General features: G+C 38.3%; 1 protein-coding gene across 2 annotated transcripts in view; it reads right to left on the bottom strand.

Annotated features, from left to right (window-relative positions):
• Positions 1–19,677, bottom strand: part of WDR7 (WD repeat domain 7) — a 382,832-nt gene that overhangs the window by 9,443 nt on the left and 353,712 nt on the right. The window lies entirely within an intron of this gene.

Below are 19,677 nucleotides of genomic sequence, written 5' to 3'. Positions count from 1 at the left end.
TTCATTTTCTACCAATAACACTGTATTTAAATGCATATAGCTGCAATTAGTAAATATACATCCACACACATGTGGGAGGTTTGGGCACACACATAAATCAAATACCATTAAAAACAAGTTAACAGGGATAGTTTTGAACCTCTGCCAAATAGCGATCATTGATTTAACCATGAATAATAAAAAGGAAGTTGTATTTTAGACTAGGTCTTTGATAGAAGGTCCCTCCTAATAAAAACAGTACTCAAGTCTGATGATATTAATAATTACAGAAGACACTGGATACTAAGCAAATTAGCATAACACTGTATTAATCTCCCTGCACTCAACTATTAAAAACCATACCTCTGCTACATTAACCAATATTCAGTCCGGCTTACAAGCTGCAGGTTGGTCTCCTCCCTTTGTCTAGAAAGGAATAGGAAATATGTGCCCCTAAACTAAGAAAATTCAGGACAGGTTCGCTTCCAGTCGTCATTTTTGATAAAGAATTGTGAGCCCTGAGTCTCAGTGGGAGCATCAGGCTTGTTATGTGATTCGGCCCATAGGTACTGTACGTTTCAGAAGATTTTTTCATACTACATATCTGAATGCCTGAGATGAGCAAGAAGAGGGAAAACAGGGGTACAGACACAAGCACATTCCTTGTTGCCTTTGCATTCTGTCTTTTTTTGTCATTAGACTTTCAAGGGACTGTAGTGTCCCCAAATAACACTTGTTTTCTAACACTCAAAAAAAGAAGTTATGTTGGTACAGAACTGGGCTCTGGGCAGGGAGAGAGCACTGATGTGAGCCAGACTTCCTGGATGTGCATATGAGCTTCACTACGTACTAACTGTGGAACCTAAGGCCAGTTATCGAAAGCACTTAACATCTCAGAGTACCCATGTTTGTAAAGTAGGAACGATGATGATGATAATGATAATATCTAACTCAAAGAGCTTTGTAAAAGTTAAATGAGGTAATACATAGTGTTCTGCACACTGCATGGCATATAACAATTCAATACTTTTAATATTTTTGTTACTCCTGCTTGCTTAGAGACGACCAGACACATATAAACAGTCATATAAGTCAATCACTTGAGTACACCATTAAATGAACACTTCTCCAAAACTATGCCTTAATCGCACATCTCAGAATCAGCATTATGTAGCATACCAGGTTGCCTATAAACACAGACTTCAGACTGTGGCATCTGATTAAATAGATGTGATTACTCATGATGCTGGCCCATAAATGTGCAATTTAAGAAATGGAGTGCACTTGCTGAATAATTATTGCAAGAAACCAGCTTAACATCAACTATTCTGGAATAAGAATCACTTAAGCAGGAAAAAAGCCTTTAACCAATTAAATCAGAAAAAGTGGTCATTCCCACTTACTAGGTCAGTTTAATCAGCGCATTGGGAAAGCATTTTTAACCATTTTTTAAAATCAAGATTCAGTTCTGCTAAAACTGAAATTCTATTGTGCTAATCTGAGGCCACTTTGTGGTAAAGACAGTCGGACAGTAAGGCCTTGACTTAGAGGCTGCAAACTCAAAACCCTTAAGCTGAAATTAGATAATAGATGTGTTTGGTCTGGCCTGCAAAAGTGCAAAAAACGGAATTTTTTTCAGCCCATCTTTCTAATTGATCAGATGTTACATAAAATCAAGATTTCCAGCCTCTCCTGAAAAACTGGAGGATCGGGCAATACTGGGCCTCTGTTCACATGTGGCATCAGCCAGGACATCAGTCAGGGCTGAGTGGTGGTGAGCACTTCAGCCTGACCATGTGCTCTTCACTTCACCAGCCCAGCACTGACACAAAAGAAGACCTGTGTACCAGGCTGCCCAGCTCACTTATTTCCTGCCTGGTCCCTCCTGGCATTTAATGCAAACTTTCTATTACAAATATTTGATTCAAAATTCAAAGTTTCTTCCATGCTCTGGGATCCCAATATCCATCTAAAACTGTGGGTAGACTTTTCTTCTAAGAAAAACTGGCTCTTCCTGCTCTTCCTGAAAGCCCTCAAAGCCCGACTCTGTGTAGAGGTGGATTGAACCTCCTTCTGGAGATTGGGCTCCTCAATTTCAAAACAGAATGCCAAGCCTTCCTCCTCCAGATTAGCATCCTTCCTTAATCAGCAACCAGAAGGTTGCTTCAGTAAGTTAGAGAACGCAACAGCGAGCCGGCTATAAACCAGCAGGTCCAAAGGATGTTACAACCCAATGGACACATTCACACCCCTTTCTTGGAGGCCAGCTGTTAGCTTTTTGTAAAAGTAGTAAAACAGACTCACTGGGACCATATTTGCTCCTTCAGAACATTCTTCTCTAAATATTCCATTTTTTGTCTTCCTCTGGCGAGTATTTAAAACATCCATGTGAAGAGTACTTCTATGTTAGCTGAAGACACTGAGCAGTTATTTAAGTGGCTCTCATAGAAGATCTTGGGAAATAAGTTCAGCCTGGAATTTTCTGCTGGGAAAATGTTTGTCTTTCCAGATAAATTTATTGCTTTCTTTTATCATGTAACAATAATTACATAACCTAACACTGGTTTGCTTTACTGCCAGGAAACTCAGAACTAAATTTATGCTCATCCTATACATCGAGTAATAAATACTTCCTCCTACTCATTTTACTCATCACTGTTCTGTTTTAACTTTTGTTGAAGTCCTGTCATATACTGAGTTTAACTTTCTTTGAAGTCTTCTTTGGACAAAGGGGGACTACATCTTAGATCAGAACATCACACACACATGCACACACACACAGCATGATGCATCACACGCGCACGCACACACACACACGCGCGCGTGCACACACAGCATGATGCTGCTAGGTGCCCCATAGGGCTGGCTTTTTAAAGCAACCTAAAGAAAAACCACAGAGTGCTGACTGCAGCTGACAGACAGACCTACTGTCTCATAAGAGCAAGTACCGCTCAAGCAGTGCAGGGAAGTTCGCTGTTTTAAATGGCTTGGTACACCTGGTGAGTTCATTACAATCTCAGCCTGAGAGGTGCTTCAGCCCTCACTATAATGGAAATGTTGCCATTGTCTTTTGTTCAGACTCTCTGAACTTCTAAGATCTGTGCAGGCACCACCTGAATTGACTTTAACCGCTACTCTGGCATTAGAGATGCAGCTGTGAGGATTGCAGAGAACTTGTTAGTGCTTTGTGATGGAGCGGATTGGATGGTTTGGGTCTCAAATGCTGGACCTTGAAGAACATTTTCCAAAAAACAAGTTTCAACCTAAAAAGAGGTTTGGTAGACTTTTTATATGCGAATGAGTATCATGCCTTGTTATATTTTCAGTCAAAGAAATTGCTGTCTTGAAAAGACAGAAATGGAATACAAAGAAATTAATCAAATTCAGGAAGTGCTACGAACAATAAAAAAAAAAAAAATCAAACAATTATTCCTAGCAGGAGATAGAGTGTTGAACTGTTAAACACCCCTACCCTATTTTCTCATTAAAGAAAAGGAACTGAGAAGCAGAATAATGAACAATACTTAATGCACCCAACAATTTTTAACATACATTTTCAATGTGCTCTGCAAAGAAATATAATTAACCCAGTTGCACAGAGAAGGAAACAGAAATGAGAATTTCTAAAATGATTTGGTGTCAGCAAAAGCCATGACTTTCTAGAATATTCTCTTTAAAACTGCTCTTCACATGATCTGTCAGCTTCCAAATGACAAGTTTGGGACTTGAAACCAACTCACTTGGAGGTCGAATAAAACGAAAGAGAACATCTTATATTTATTTGTAGGTCTCATCATTTTTTTTCTTTAAAGGGGAACACAAAATCCTAGCTAAACCATTTTCTTAATTTTAACATAAATTATGAAAACACGATTTCCAAAAGTAGGTAAGATTTTCCCATCATGAATGCCAGCACAAGGGAAAGATGCATAAAGTACTGACCCATGTATTTTGTATAACATTTACTAACATAAACTGGAAAAATGCAGGAGCATGGACTGAACCTTGACGGCCCCCAGGGTCTTGAGGGGCCGAGAGAGAAGCAGCCCATGTGGCTGTGGGCTTCTCAGGAAGCAGCGTGGCTGACTTTAGATTAAGTCAGGCAGTTGCAATTTGAGGGGTGCTTGAAAGGTCTGCTGAGCAGAAATATGTCCTCCCCAGTTGGCTGCACATGGCCTCTGAAATCTCGAAAAACACAATTATGCCTTCACCTAAGGCATTTTCCCTAGAATGTGCTCTGGCAGAGGGCAAACAGGACAAGCTTGTTTTCATGAGGTACAAGCATGGCAGATGCCCTGACTTTAGGGTGAGCCTGAATGAAGTGTCTGTGTGTGTAGGGAGGCAGAAAATAGGTGAGACAGGCCAGAAATTCAAGGCAGTCAGTGCCTCAGCAGTGAGGAAGAACTCTGAAAAGGAGAGGCAATACCAAAGACCTGCAAATACCTACATCTTCCCAGCGCTGCTCCCACTTAATGATACCCGGCAATGCCAAGTGAGGTGCAGTGGGTGCTTGTAGCACTCATTGTATGTTTCGTATCTCTCACATATTAATAGCAGCTGAAGTCAGAAAACGGCAGCTAAGGAGGGGGAACCAGGGAACCAGGCTCTGATTTGCATGTCTTTCTGACATCCCAATACGGGAGCCTGTAGATTTCATGGCTGGCTGGCAGGGAGGTAACTGCTCAAGGCAGAGAGAAGACAAAGACATCGCTCTGACTGACAGCTCTGTTAGGCAAGGGAAAGGCTCATCAAAAAAGAGCCATTTCAAAAGAGTTCAAAAGTTAAGAATTAATTATGTTCAAGGAAAAAAAATCCCCCCTTCTTTTCTCCTAAGCAATCAATTTCTGAAAATTTTATTAGATATTTAAGGTTCATCTATTCAAGGAAACAAATTATAGATTCAACAAATAATTTAGGCAGATAATAACACCATTAAAAAATAGATAATCTCATCTATGGCCGATTAGAAGGCTCAAGTCCAATTTAATTATCACGATGAACTAAGCCTTCTCAAGTCTCTTTGTGCATAGGCTCTTAAGACCACGTGGTGCTGCCAGGAACACTGAAGTCACCCATTCTGTCCTGTGTGTGGACAGGGCTATGGTGAAGCAGGTCAGACAGATGAAAATCTATTCTGTTTTCAAATAGCTCCAGAGAAAGATTCCCAAATCTCCCCTGAGGACCCTTTTCAGTGTTTAACAATGTGTGCTTTCAGGAAATTTTTCCTTATATCAAATCTAAATCCAAAACACTGCAGTTGAAGCTTGCTTCCTCTGGTCCTGGCCTCAGTAGAGATGGAGAACAGCTGGTGACCAATCTTAGTGTGACAGCCTTTTAAAGGCTCAAGGGCGGTTGCAGCAATCTGCCCCCTCTTTTACTTAATTTTTGTTTTTAGGATTAAAAAAAAATCCCAGTAACTATAACCTTTCCTTTTGGGTCTTATTTCTCAACTTCTTAATAATTTCAGTGGCTTTTCCTTAAACTCTCTCCAAGCTTTCCAATCAAGACATCTTAGAGTTGGATGGTATCTTGGAGGGCACCTTATTCAACGACATCTCGTGATGTGGAGTTTCTTTTTTTCTTTTTTTTTTTTTTGAGACAGGGTTTCACTCTTGTTGCCCAGGCTGAGCGGAATGGCATGGTCTCGGCTCACTGCAACCTTCGCCTCCCAGGTTCAAGCAATTCTTCTCCCTCAGCCTCCTGAGTAGTGGGGATTACAGGCACCTACCAACCACCTGGCTATATTTTGTATTTTTAGTAGAGACGGGGTTTCTCCATGTTGGTCAGGCTGCTCTCGAACTCCTGAACTCAGGTGATCCACCCGCCTCAGCCTCCCAAAGTGCTGGGACTACAGGTGTGAGCACCTGGCCTCAAGATGTGGAATTTCTTTTTTTGCCTCCCTTCCCTCCCCCTTCTCCTTTCTTTTCTCTCCTTCCTTCCTTCCTTCCCTCCTTCCCTCTCTTCCTCCCTCCCTCCCTCCCTCCCTTCCTCCCTTCCTCCCTCCCTTCCTCCCTTCCTCCCTCCCTTCCTCCCTTCCTCCCTCCCTTCCTTCCTTCTTTCCTTCCATGGAGTCTTACTCTGTTACCCAGGCTGGAATGCAGAGTGCAATGGCACAATCTCGGCTCACTGCGACCTCCACCTCCAAGGTTCAAGTGATTCTCCTGCCTCAACCTTCCAAATAGCTGGGAATACAGATGCGTGCCATGATGCCCGGCTAATTTTTGTATTTTTAGTGGAGACAGGGTTTCCCCATGTTGGCCAGGCTGGTCTCGAACTCCTGACCCCAAGTGATCCACCTGCCTTGGCCTCTCAAAGTGCTGAGATTATAGGCGTGAGCCACTGTACCCGACCAAGATGTGGAATATCAAACCAGACTGAGTACTGGTATTAGGAGATCGGATGTCACTACAGTTTCTCAGGACACTATGCAGCCTGGCCAGCATATGCTTATTTTATCAGAAAATGGCAATTGTGGCTGATGATCACCTTGAAAAGGAAAAACTTGTACAGTTGTTGGCATGCAGATGGCTGACATTTGAAGTGCTCCCAGTTATTTTTAGGAGAGTGAGATGTGCGCACCTCAGCCAATGGACAGAGTCTTGAGGGTGCAGAAACATCTCGAGAGGCATCCGCCGACAAAAACCCAGATGATTAGCCCCTGCTCTAAAGCCTCTTCTACCACTTTCCAGAAGACATTAGTATTCATTTTGCACCCTGTTTATCTTCATTAAACATGTACTCCCATTCATTTATTGCTCATTAACTCTCTTCTATTTCTCTCTTCTCCAATTTACTAATTCTCAACACTTACATCATATCACCTGGGTGCTTAAAGAGGTTAGTTTCTGTCTCACCATTGGGTCTTGATAAAATTGCATCATATAACTTAATACTTTAATGTAAAACAAAAAGTAGATTTAGCAAGGGTCAAGTATAAAACAGCTGTTGTCATCCTTGAAATAAATGTTAAAATTGTACATGGAAGGTAAACATGCACTATTATGCTATACCACAGAACAAGAGTCCTCAACCCCTGGACCATGGACTGGCACCGCCCCTGGCCTATTAGGAACCAGGCCACAGAGCAGGAGGGTGGGTGACAGGTAAGCAAGCCTCTGCCTCCTGTCAGGTCAGTGGCAGTATTAGATTCTCATGAGTGCGCAAACCCTATTGTGAACTGTGTGTGCGAGGAATCTAGGTTGTGCACTCCTTATGAGAATCTAACTAATGTCTGACGATCCGAGGAGGAACAGTTTCATCGCAAAACCATCCATCCCACTCAGGTCCATGGAAAACTTGTCTTCCACGAAACTGGTCCCTGCTGCCAAAAAGATTGGGGACTGCTGCTAAAGAGAATCCAAAAAGTATACTAAAAAGGTAAACTTTTGTAGCATGTATGATATGCCAGGTGCTGTTCCTGACACTTTCACATAAACTTCTTAATCTTTACATATCAACCCAATGAGATAAGCAGACTATGTTATTCCCCACTTCATAGATGAGGGGACCTAGGCACAGGGAGGTGCGATAACTTGTTTGGGTTAGAATCCAGGCAGTCTGGTGCCAGAGTCTGCTGCCTCGCAGAATACCAGGTAAAAGAAAGCTATGAACTGCTGGATCTTCAATTTCCGTAGCTTGACTTTCCTACAGCTGAGAAAGTCTTACGCATGTTACACACTAACACTTAAAAGTGACTTTGCCACACCAAATAACAAAGACCTTGAGTGATGTCTGGTGGTGCTTGGAGGCTGAGTGCAGCCCCAGCCCAGGCAGCTACAGCAGGGCTGCTTGGAAGCAAGAGCTTGTGGTGGTGCTGGGGCTTGCCAAGGGGAACTGTCCATCCCCTCATTCTGCACAGGCAACAGTCAACCAGCCCACCTTGCAAACCCTTCTGAATTTCAGGGGACCTCACAGAACCCCTAGACTCTGAACCCCATGTGGCATGGAGGTGGCTTCCACATACACAGGAAGGTCCCTGGATTGGCCCAACCTCCCTTCCTATCCTGGTGCTGTCCTGGTTCACGGCAATCTCCCCTGCCCTGCCATCCCTGTGAGGACGGCTGGGAGGACAGCACCGCCTGAGACATAGGAAGCCCATTTTCCCAGGGGAGTCTTGCCTCCGTGTGGGGTGAGGCAGGGTCCACTGGCCCACTGCCACAGTGAGGGTGAAGAAACACTCTTTTATTTGACCCACCTCCAGGAGTTTAAACCTCTTAAAACAGAGTTGTCCTGGCCTTCTTCACTGGCTAACAAGGAGGAAGGTACCTGTGTTGATTCCCCCAGACGCCCAGGCCAGATTACAGAGATGGTGGCCCCATCTCTCTCACCAGCAGCCTCCCTCCCTGGTCCTCAGTGCCTGAAGGCTTTTACCCTCCTATCAGCTTGTTTGTACCCCAAAGAGGCAATACCTTCCTACAAGGACCATAGACTTTTTAAAGAAAGGATAATTAGAGTTAGGAACCTGTTTCTTTCTCACTTGGGACCCAAAATATAAAAACTAAAAATATCGACCAAAATGGAAGTACATGGTAAATGCAATCCTAAAACTCCCTAGTATTGAAAAGAGCTCAACTTTTCTTATTGGGTGTACTATCTCCTATAGTCTAAGCACGTTAAGTCTAGATGCTGCCCTTTGGTGGTTCTACAGATTTTGAACAGAGATTTGAGAGTTGAAAACAGGTTGTTTATCTCTATAATTTATTTTCTTGATGGAGGGCTGAGGTAATGCTTTTTATTCACATTATGCCAACTTTATGTTATAAAGTCAACCTGTTTTGGCATTTTCCAAGCCAAGGTATTGAAACTATTCAATGAATTACTTTCTATCACCATCTAATTGAAAATAATATATATTCAGAGGGAAAAACAAATAGACTTGATATATTTTAACATCTTAACGGAAAACAGATTTAAGGATAAATATAATAAAGTGAGCTATCTTCAGTTTTATTGTAAGATATAATGCCTCAAGTAAACAGGCTCTCTCTATTCCTTAAAAATAGCTTCAGTGTCTACTGCACATTTTCAGTTACTAAAAGTTACTTATATGTCATTCGAGGACAAGCTGACATGGATGAATTAAAGCTTTTCAATATCTACGTATTGACAATCCTTATGACACAAGCAATAGTTTTCAATATTTCTTCTGTGGGGGGGTTATATATCAACATGCGTGTGCATATACACATATATACACACAACACCCTCATCTAGGAATAGTGAGAATCAAAATACATGCTCAAAACTATTGTATTATTGTAATTCTGACATTCCTAATAAGTTTTTCATGGTATTGAGGCTTATATTTTCACTAAGATCCATGATAAATTATGAAAATTATTTTTAAAAGGAAGTTTTATGAATGGAAAAATAGAGAATAAACATTGAAGCCAATTGTTGCTTACCAAACTTAAAACTTAAAACGTTATAATCATCATACAGAAAACTAAAAAATAGGTACTGATTTTAGGAGTATTTTCCCTTCGATTTAACTGGGAAACTTTCAGATTCAAAGAAAAGTTCTCCGTCAATTAGACATTAATTCACCTGTTAATTTCTAAGCCCCTCTTTCCCCTTTTCTTGCTGCAGATAATCAGGAACTAGCCTTGCTCTTCCCTGCTCTTCTGATTTATTAGGCCCAATATTTCCAGGATAAAGTAACAACAGAATATCCAATTAAATTATAGAGAATTGATATGTCTTTTCTTTGCATGCTGAAATGATTAATTATACAGAATCATACTTTGAAAATTAGGTTTGCTAAAAATCACAAACATCACAAGTTAATATATTATATGATCACCACCAATTTTTGGCTAATAAAATGACAGCAGTATGTTTGTACTGTACAACTTTTAGACTCACTAATGATTAAAAAAAGCCTAAAGACATAAATGAAAACATAACGTTTTGATATAATTTAACATTTAAAAATATAATTACAGAGCCATACTTAAAGATGATTCATGGATACTCTACTGCTGAATACTAATATAATTTAGATAAATGTGGTTCAGTTTTAAATAAAAGAATAGTGAATAAATTATCAAATATTTACACTGCTCACATGAAATATTTATTAAAGTTTCACTTGCATATGCTTAAAAAGTCACACAAAATGTTTTCTTCAGATTCGGGCAAACCCAAAAGCTAAATGTTTTTTTCAGTGTTTCTAATACAAAACTATTTGAACACATGCTAGAAGTCTTATATTGTGCTATGAAAATAAATTCCTGCTTCCACATGGAGTTCCTTAGCAGCATGAATGGTCTTGATTATCTCCACCCTCTCTAGACATTTCAGGCCTTTACATAGCAGCACTTCAGCAGACCTCATACACACTAACTCGCCGGACAGCAATCACATTCCTAAGTAAATGTCTGTCATGATGGGACTTGGCATTTTCGTGGGTTTTGATTTGGGTTATGGTTAATGGAAGATGGTTTGGTTAGAGCAGTAGGTCAGGACCTTCACATGTGTTCCCTCTCCTTTGTCACCTCTCCTTTGCCTGGTATAGCGCCTGGTGACACAAAATTGTCCGACGTAGGTTATACTAAAGCTAGAGAATTTACATTTTTCAAAATTATGTTGCAAAAGTATTTAACATTTTCACCATTCCAAAAAGATAAATGACTTGAAAGTGTTAAATTATGACACAAAATTCTAAAATTCATACCTATATGAATTCAACATTACCACACCTTTGGATTCACGTTTATTTTGGATAATGATAGAACGTACCAATAGGACACAATACAGGTTTAGAAATTTTACACTTTTATATGTAGCTTATTATGCCTCTTCCACTTATTAAACCAGAAAATCAGATTAGTCTGGAACATAACCTAATTCATGTTGTTCTGCATTACAAGGCTCATTTCTTTTGTTAAGAAATTCCAAGTTATTTAGTTATGTAACCAAACACCAGCTGTTCCCCCAAAACCTATTGAAATAAAAAAAAAAAATGAATTCCCTTGATGGTGACTTATTAGAGACTGATCTAGAATGAATACCTACTAACTTAAAGCTCCTTTCACATTTTTACTTTTCCCAATACAACTTTAATAGTAAAACAACTGTATTGTTCAAAATAAATACAATAAAAATATAATTTAAAGAAAAGAAATACCAAGTTACAAAAAGATAAAATTAACCTTTTGATATAACATCCAACATTTTTCTTACTATTAAAATCATAATATTCATAAAATATGCAATATTATATGTATTTTTTTTCATATAGCAATTGCATTTGCAAATCTCCCAGAGTAATTACTGTGGCAAAATAACACTGACATTACTTGTCACTCCTCTGACTTAGACTATCCACTTTCACGTAGTGGATTAAAATTTGTCTTTGCTGGTTTTATGAATAGGAAAAATTTTCTGATTTGCTTATTTGTAAAATAATATTATCTGCCTTGCCTACCTTTCCTAAAAAATATGATTTTTAGGAAGAACTATATTTTCTAAAATAGTTTTAGGAAAATGTAGTTAAAAATATTTATTGAGACTTTTGTTTTAGGTCCTGTGCAAGGTATCAGAGTATAAAGACGAGATAGGACCTCTGCCCGTGAATCTAGGAATGGGAGACCAACAGGTTGACAGTAAGAGACTATGGTATGGCGCAATCAATAGCGTAATACAGATGTGCAGAAGATGTCACGGAAACACAGACGAGGAGACAGTAGTTTCTGTGCAGTGGCAGGAGATGTCAGAAAAAGGTGCAGAGAGAAGGTTGTATTTGAACTGAGCTCTAAAGGACCACTAGAAGTTGGTGAGAAGAACAAGAGATGAGTCTAAGCAAACATGTGCCAAGTGAAGACTTCAGAGGGGTCCAAGAAAACGGCCAGCACTCCTGTGTCACTCTGCCTAGGGGAGCACCAGGCAGCGAGGAGAGGTGGAGAAAGGCAGGCTTGAAAATGAGGCAGAAGGGCAGCTATGGCCAGGCTATGAGCTGCCTTCTTGTGGTGTCAAGAAATGTGGACTTATTTAATAGTCAAAAGGGAGTTTTCTGTAGTTTTAAAATATGAGAATGGTCAGATCAGACTAGTTTTAAGAACATTCTGCAAAGGGTGGAGAAGAGAGAAACAGAAAGGAAGAAGGACTGGTTGGGAAGCAAACGTAGCAGAGAAATGGGGAGCTGAATGAGGAAGTGGGCATGGACAGGAAGGAGAGGGCAAGCGGGGCGGGTGGTGCTGCTGTGACCTGGACAGGGAAGGCACAAAGGAAAGAAGACCCTGGGGCGGGTGCGGGGGATGGGGAGACGTGGGAAGGTGTCAGGGGAAATAATGAGCTCAGTGTGGGAATTCAGGTGGAGGGGCTGAGCATATAGAAATCTGTTAGAAAGTGAGGAAGATGAATTGGGAGCTTAGGAACAGGTTGATGAAAAGAAAGGCAGATTTGGGAGGAATCAGCACATAGAGAGATGTGGAAGGCATAGACCCTGCACTCAGCCCTGTTCCTGGTACACAGCAGCTTCTCCAGGAATGTTTGTTAAAAGATCCAATGTAAATGGTTGAGAAAATCCATGAAGAGCAGATAGAGTGAAAAGACCAAAAGGATGAGGATAAAAACGACAGGAGACACTAGCAGCATAAGGGGTGGGCAGAAAAGAAAGACCTGGGTTCATTTTACACATTGTAGACCTGAAATACAATATTTTATCTAATATTTTATTTTTAAATTAAATATTTCAAGGTGGTCCCCAATGTACAAATCACCTTTAAAGGAGGATTTTGTGATAAAGTAACATACTTAGTAACAAAATTGCTTTGAAGGTTGATAGTATTTTAACTTTTAAATGATAACCCTTTATCAAGTAGTAATTATCTGACTCAGTGATCAGAAAAATCAATTATTAAAAAGTCAAATTTCTGGAATCAAAAACATATTTGAATTAAATTTAACATTTTAATCTACCAATACTTGCCAACTCAAAACTGACACTCCAATTTCTCTAATTTTAACTGTTTAAATTTCATCAGTTATCCACAAATTATGTTTTAGAAAGCCCAATGTATAATATACTTAAGATTTCTCCAAGTATAATTATAAAAAGAAAAACATACTATTAAAAGTTAGGAAAGATAACAAAAAGGAATTAAACTGGAACTTGTATATATTTATGGATGTACTGTAAACATATATACACACATATGTACTGGTTGCTCACTTAGATGTGCAGATTCTTCTCAGCCATAAAAAAAAATTAACCAAATTAATTACTTAAAAAAATCTACATTAGTGATCATAATCACCAATTTGGTTTGATACAAATTTCAATTATTCTCTGTATTCATAAACCATAATCAATGCAAAAAATGCTGGATACTTTACTACTAATTACAGCCACACAATTCATATTTACATAAGCATTCCCTATAGTTTGGCCAAAGGTAATTTACCTGAACGCAAGGGAAAGTGAATTAAATATCCTATCACTAAAATTAAATTTTAGAGGAACATCTATTTAATGTTCTTCAAGTGGGAGATATATTGGCTTAAACCTTTGTATCTTTAATGCAATCATACTGCCTAATGATAAGCAAAACTAAAAGGCCAATTCATTACAAAATTCAATATTTAGACCATCAAACTCTTTAGTACTTAATAAGCAATTAATATTTGTCAATGAAAAATGTTGTGGTAATACAGGTGAAAATCAATAACACAAGCCCACTTGTTGCACTACCACTGACGAGCTATCTAAATAATTACAATCTTTACAAAGAAAAAAAAAAACCTGCTTTGATGTTTTAACTTAGGTTCTTTCCGCCGGGCGCGGTGGCTCAAGCCTGTAATCCCAGCACTTTGGGAGGCCGAGACGGGCGGATCACGAGGTCAGGAGATCGAGACCATCCTGGCTAACATGGTGAAACCCCGTCTCTACTAAAAAATACAAAAATCTAGCCGGGCGAGGTGGCGGGCGCCTGTAGTCCCAGCTAGGCGGGAGGCTGAGGCAGGAGAATGGCGTAAACCCGGGAGGCGGAGCTTGCAGTGAGCTGAGATTCGGCCACTGTACTCTAGCCCGGGCAACAGAGCGAGACTCCGTCTCAAAAAAAAAAAAAAAAAAAAAAAAAAACTTAGGTTCTTTCCAAGCAGATGTGAATCCTGTGATGCTCGCTGTTTATAACACAGAATGCACTTCATTAGTAATCTGCTCATAATTACTATCATGCATATGACCCACAGGTATGTGCCTTAAAATAACATTCTATGCCTTATTACAGATGCCATTAAGGGCATTCTTTAATACCATGCATACTAACTTTATTCACTTTTAAGAAAAAAAATCTAAAACTCAACCAGAAGGTTTCCATTTGATATAATATTTTCCTTTCGGAATAAGTGTATGAGAAGGTAGTTTGGACACACTTCTGAGGCTTAATAGACTTTATATATGAACTTTGCATTAGCAAAAATAATTTTTAGTAGAAGCATAATTTTTATTTAGATCAAGTTGTCCAACCTGTGGTCTATGGGCCACATGCGGCCCAGGATGGCTTTGAACGTGGCCCAACACAAATTCATAAACTCTCTTAAAAGATGAGAGTTTTTGTTTTTAGCTCATAAGCTATCGTTACTGTCAGTATATTTTATGTGTGGACCAAATAATTCTTCTTCCAATGTGGCCCAGGAAAGTCAAAAGATTAGACACCCCGATTTAATTTTTTTTTCTTTGAAAAACACAGGGAAAAATATAAAAAAGGAACCTAAAAATTACCTATAGTACCACCATTTTTGGGGTACTTATAATAAAACTGAAAACCCTACCCAAGTATACTTACTCATCAAATGCCATCCCTTAGAAGAACCACCATAAGTCACTGGCTTACAGTCTTTCAGATTTCATATTAGCGTGTCTTTGAAATCTTAAAGTTTATCAGTTTTTCCTGGTATAAACAATTTCATACTCCCAGGCACTATTTTACTTTTCCATAAAAATACTTTACTTGCTCAGAGATGAGAGTCATAGTTGCCAGATCACTTTAAATGTTAAAATTAAAATGATAACATTACATAGTAAGAGTAATATTATATGGTAAATGCATGCTCTCTAAAAGCGTGCTTCTGCTTTTTTTTAAAAAATGAAGGTTATTAACAAAGAAACACTATTTAACACATATTTAGTTGCTTTTATAGTTTGAAAATGATAAGGACATCATTTTTTAAAATGGTTTTTTATAATATGATAATAGTTTTATGCTAAACATTTCCATTTAACAGTCAATTGAGATTAGTGGTTAGATACAGCATTGTACATTAAGATGCCTGACATGGTATTATAAAATACTTGTACTTACAGATTTTTAATTTATGACTATTCAGGTGTCAGAGCTTATAACTGCTTTGCCAAAGGTTAAATTACAAAAGAAGTCAATCAGGAAACCTAAGAGTACTCCTTAAATACACTACAGGCCTTCAACTCAAGGTGTGAGTACGAGTTAATACAGAACTACAAATGCCATTTATGGGTTTCATCTTTGGAAAGTTTAGAATTCACTGAGAATTCTGACTCATACTTCCTGTTCCAGCTATGAAAAACTCAGAACTCAATGTCATAATGGGCTCCCTGAAAGGCAAATTCTACATGCAAAGTTAAAAAAGAGTGAAACCGTAAGAACTGTTTTGATTTTTAAAATATCGATAATTAATGTAACTTTAAATATAAGAAATCCTTCTATTTGTAGTTCTGTATATTTACTGTGTCACTCCTCACTATTCCACGTGCAATGTGGTAATTTTTAAAATGACCTGCTAGTGACATTTTTACGTGCAGTACGTTGCAGTGTTTCCACGTGGGCAGCCATCAAATGAGAGGTCCTAAAGTTTGTTTGGAATTCAGTTGTTCGGAACTCTGAATACATTTATCCACAGGAACAATGCAACAAATAGATTTCTGGGCCAGCTTCCAAAAGCCAAGAGAATTCTTAATGTTTTAGAATTTATAGTGCCAGTTCAATCTCCTAAGCACTATTTATAATAGTTTCTATGGGGGGAAGCATTTCAAGGTCCAAACCAGACCCAAGGAACCTAATTGTCTACTGTAGACACCAGAGACACACAACTTCTAACATCTCTGGATATACAGGGGGAATATATGTGTGGTACTAGGCCAGGGTAGTGTATGTGGGATGTCAGAGGGAAGTATGAGATTACCTATCTGGAGCTCCTAGGTATTAGATTCATCCAAAGCTCTAAGCTAAAATCAGGGAGACATTCATTTACCTCCTCCTACACCCATACCCTCAGGTAGAGGTTAAATTATGGGATTATTGTATAGGCCAGGTGAGAAACCTTGGAGATTTTCTAGGTATGAATGATTATATAGGTGCACCCACAAACACACATGTGGAGGGTTTAATATGATGCGGAGGGTATGATATAACATACATATAATGTGAAGGGTATAATATAACACGCACCCTCCATGAGGAGGGAATACTACATTCAAAAGCCTAAAGGAAAGAGAGTATAGCTTGTTGGGGAACAACAAACACACAGAAAGCCCTCCAGAATGATCTGCATTTACAGTGAAAGGAATGAAGTGGAGTCAGATAAGCGTAGATGGCAAATCAGTCTGAAGACCATAAAGGGCCCTGTGATTTTCTGTGAATATGCACGTGAACACGTATTTAACATAAGGATTCTTAAATCCAACAATCATAATATTTTAAAAAATATTTACTGAAAGATTTTGTGTGATAGAAATCATTACATTTTGCATATAATTTAACTTTGAAAAGATAGCTATTTAATATTAATTTCTGAACATTTGCTATTTATGGGGATCAAAAACCTGAGTAACAACATGGTTTTGTTCATTCTTTATTTAGAAAGTGTGTTTGAGTTTTGAGTAATAAAATGGTGAATAACTAGATCACTCTCTCTGAGTAGAGAGTGCTTTTCAAAGGGTTAACTAGCATGTCAAAAAGTAAAATTTCCTTTGGATTGAGGCAGATCTAACAGCAAAATGTCCTTTTTTGTATTCGTTTTGTATAAATTCTATTTCAAACACAGCATTAGTCTTAAACTGATAATAGTTTTGTTTCAGAATGCTTAGGTTATAAAAGTTCTTTATGAATTTTAAACACTAAAGAAGCACAAAATACAGAAGGGTTAATTACTGAAGTTCATCCATGTTCAAGTTTGGCTTCTGTGAACACTGTAATAAATCTATACCAATACATCTCACAAATGTCTCATACATTTACATCTTCTTTGATTTCTCAACAATTTTCAACAATAGCAAGATAAAATTGCAGTGAAATATCAAGATGTGTAATTTACATATATGTATAAAATTAATAATGCATTTTTTAAGTCAGGCATCTTTGCACTGATTATTAGAACTGTTTAGAATGTGAATTGCATGATTTTTGATGGCTGCACACTCAAGGACAACAGTGACCTTGAACAGCAGTGTATAAAAATACATTTATCACTGAAATGGCATGCTGGCTGCCAGTCAATATATGCCTCTCATTTGTTAGGAGGCTCTCCTGCTGTGATTCCCTCATTACAATTTTGCTTTTACTTCCTGGGCAAATGACAACTAGAAAATGAGGCAGTTTCTTTCTTGACCAAACTTAATCCAGAAAAAACGAGCGGACAGCTGCAGCCATTCAAGTGTTACAGAACATTTTACACGTTTGTAAAAGACATGATTATATATTCTAAATATTATATCACTAAATGTGACAGCCAACAAGTTATCTTACTTTCTTAGTCTCTTTTTGCTTATAGAATAGCTTCTTATATCCTCTTCAATCTATTTTTCTAATTAAATAATTTCTGGTGTAGGATGCAATACACAGTAATTCAGAGACACAGTGTAGAAAACATTCTTGGATACTTAACAAAAATGTATCCAGCTAAAGTCTGACTACAGAAATAACTAACTCCTGTCCTACTTTTTATGATCATTATTTTCAATGCACAGTTTACATTTTTCTAGGATGCAAAATAGGTATTCATTTAGATAATGTATTTGTACTACAGATATGTTCATATCAATAAAGAAAATTATAGCACAGTCACATATAGGTTTAAGTTATGTTTAACTAATTTTTTTATGTAAGCATTTTCTGACCCAAAGATTTCTGTCCGGATTCCAGACAACTCAGGGAATAGTACATTATCATAGACACTATGAAATTATCACAAAATGCTGAAGACCAAAACAATTTTTCCTTTTATTTATTTATTTTTTAAATGCTATTATAGAAAGCACCTCAGGAGGGGTAAAACAAAGAGAATAAAAATGAGAACAAACAATAATAAGGTACACAAATAAACTCCAGAAGTAATGACGGCTCTAATCACAGGTATTTTGCTTTTCCTTTATTTAATGTGGTTAAAGAATTTCAGTTCCAGTATAGACGGGCCCAGTTTTCTAGTTAGGGTTCATATTTGGGATTCTATATCCAGATATTTAATATTAGTTCTTAGTAAGGAAACAGATTGAAATACAGGTTAGGCAGATGAACATAAACGTGATGCTAAGTGAAATAAGCTAGATACAAAAAATTACATGCTGTAAGCTTCCATCTATATAAAATTCTTAATCAGGCAAAAATCACAGGGCCAGAAAGACTGGTGATTGTCAGGGGAAGAGGACTGACTGCAAAGGGGTAGAAAGACACTTTTTGGGTAACGGATATGTTCTTATCCTGATTATGGAGGTGGTGACATGGTTGCATACGTTTGCTATCACTCATCTAACTGTGCACTTAAAACAAGTGAAGTTATTTTATGTGTATTTTACCTCTTTAAGGCAGTTACCTATGCCACATGCACAGAAAAACAGATACATCAGGAAAGAGTGAGTTGTAGGAGCTTTTGTTGCTCCTGCCTGGACCCACTGAGAAATGAACATGCAAAAGGCTCACTATTGAGAGCACAAGGCTGAGGCTGTTCCCCAGAATGCATTTTCGAGTTTCCCATCAGGTCTCAACCGACAGTGCTCCCACAATTTCCCTTGGGGAAACTTAACCACAACCTACCATTTCTCAGTAAGGATGCCTTTCCTGTAAATCTGCTGGAAGTGTTCTTTTCCTTGAATTCTTGTTCATCACTCTCTAGTAGATTTGTATGCCACAAGTGATAGTTCTTTTTTTAAAAAAATACAAGCTATACATTTTTGCTTAATTTATATTACTAGCTATTGATTCAGGATTGCTTGTCCAAACCGTTCTTAATGTTTTATTTTTAAGCCCTAAACATAAACTTATATCTCTCTTTGTTTTGTAGAGATGGGAGTCTCACGGTCTCACACTATGTTGCCCAGGCTGGTCTCCAACTCCTGAGCTCAACTGATCCTCCCATGTTGGTCTCCTGAAGTGCTGGGATTCACTGTGCATGGCCCTACATTTACATCTCTTACTGTCCACTAATATTTATATTCAACTGAAAAGCTAAATAATTTAGAGAAATATTTTTAACATTCCAGAATCTACAGATACAAACTTCTTTATGCTAAAGATTCTACACCAGAAATGTATTAAGATCTACATTTAATAAACAGCACAGTCCCGGAATTGACAGTCTAGCTTTTACAAGAAGGAAGCTTTTGAACATTTTCTAGAATAACAACCAAACTATAAGAAAATGATACAGGCCGGGCGCGGTGGCTCAAGCCTGTAATCCCAGCACTTTGGGAGGCCGAGACGGGCGGATCACGAGGTCAGGAGATCG

This window comes from Colobus angolensis, unplaced genomic scaffold (genome assembly GCF_000951035.1).
Source record: "Colobus angolensis palliatus isolate OR3802 unplaced genomic scaffold, Cang.pa_1.0 Scaffold108, whole genome shotgun sequence".
NCBI lineage: Eukaryota > Metazoa > Chordata > Mammalia > Primates > Cercopithecidae > Colobus > Colobus angolensis.
The sequence above is the reverse complement of the archived record's forward strand: the minus strand, read 5'-3'. Positions and strand labels throughout refer to the sequence as shown.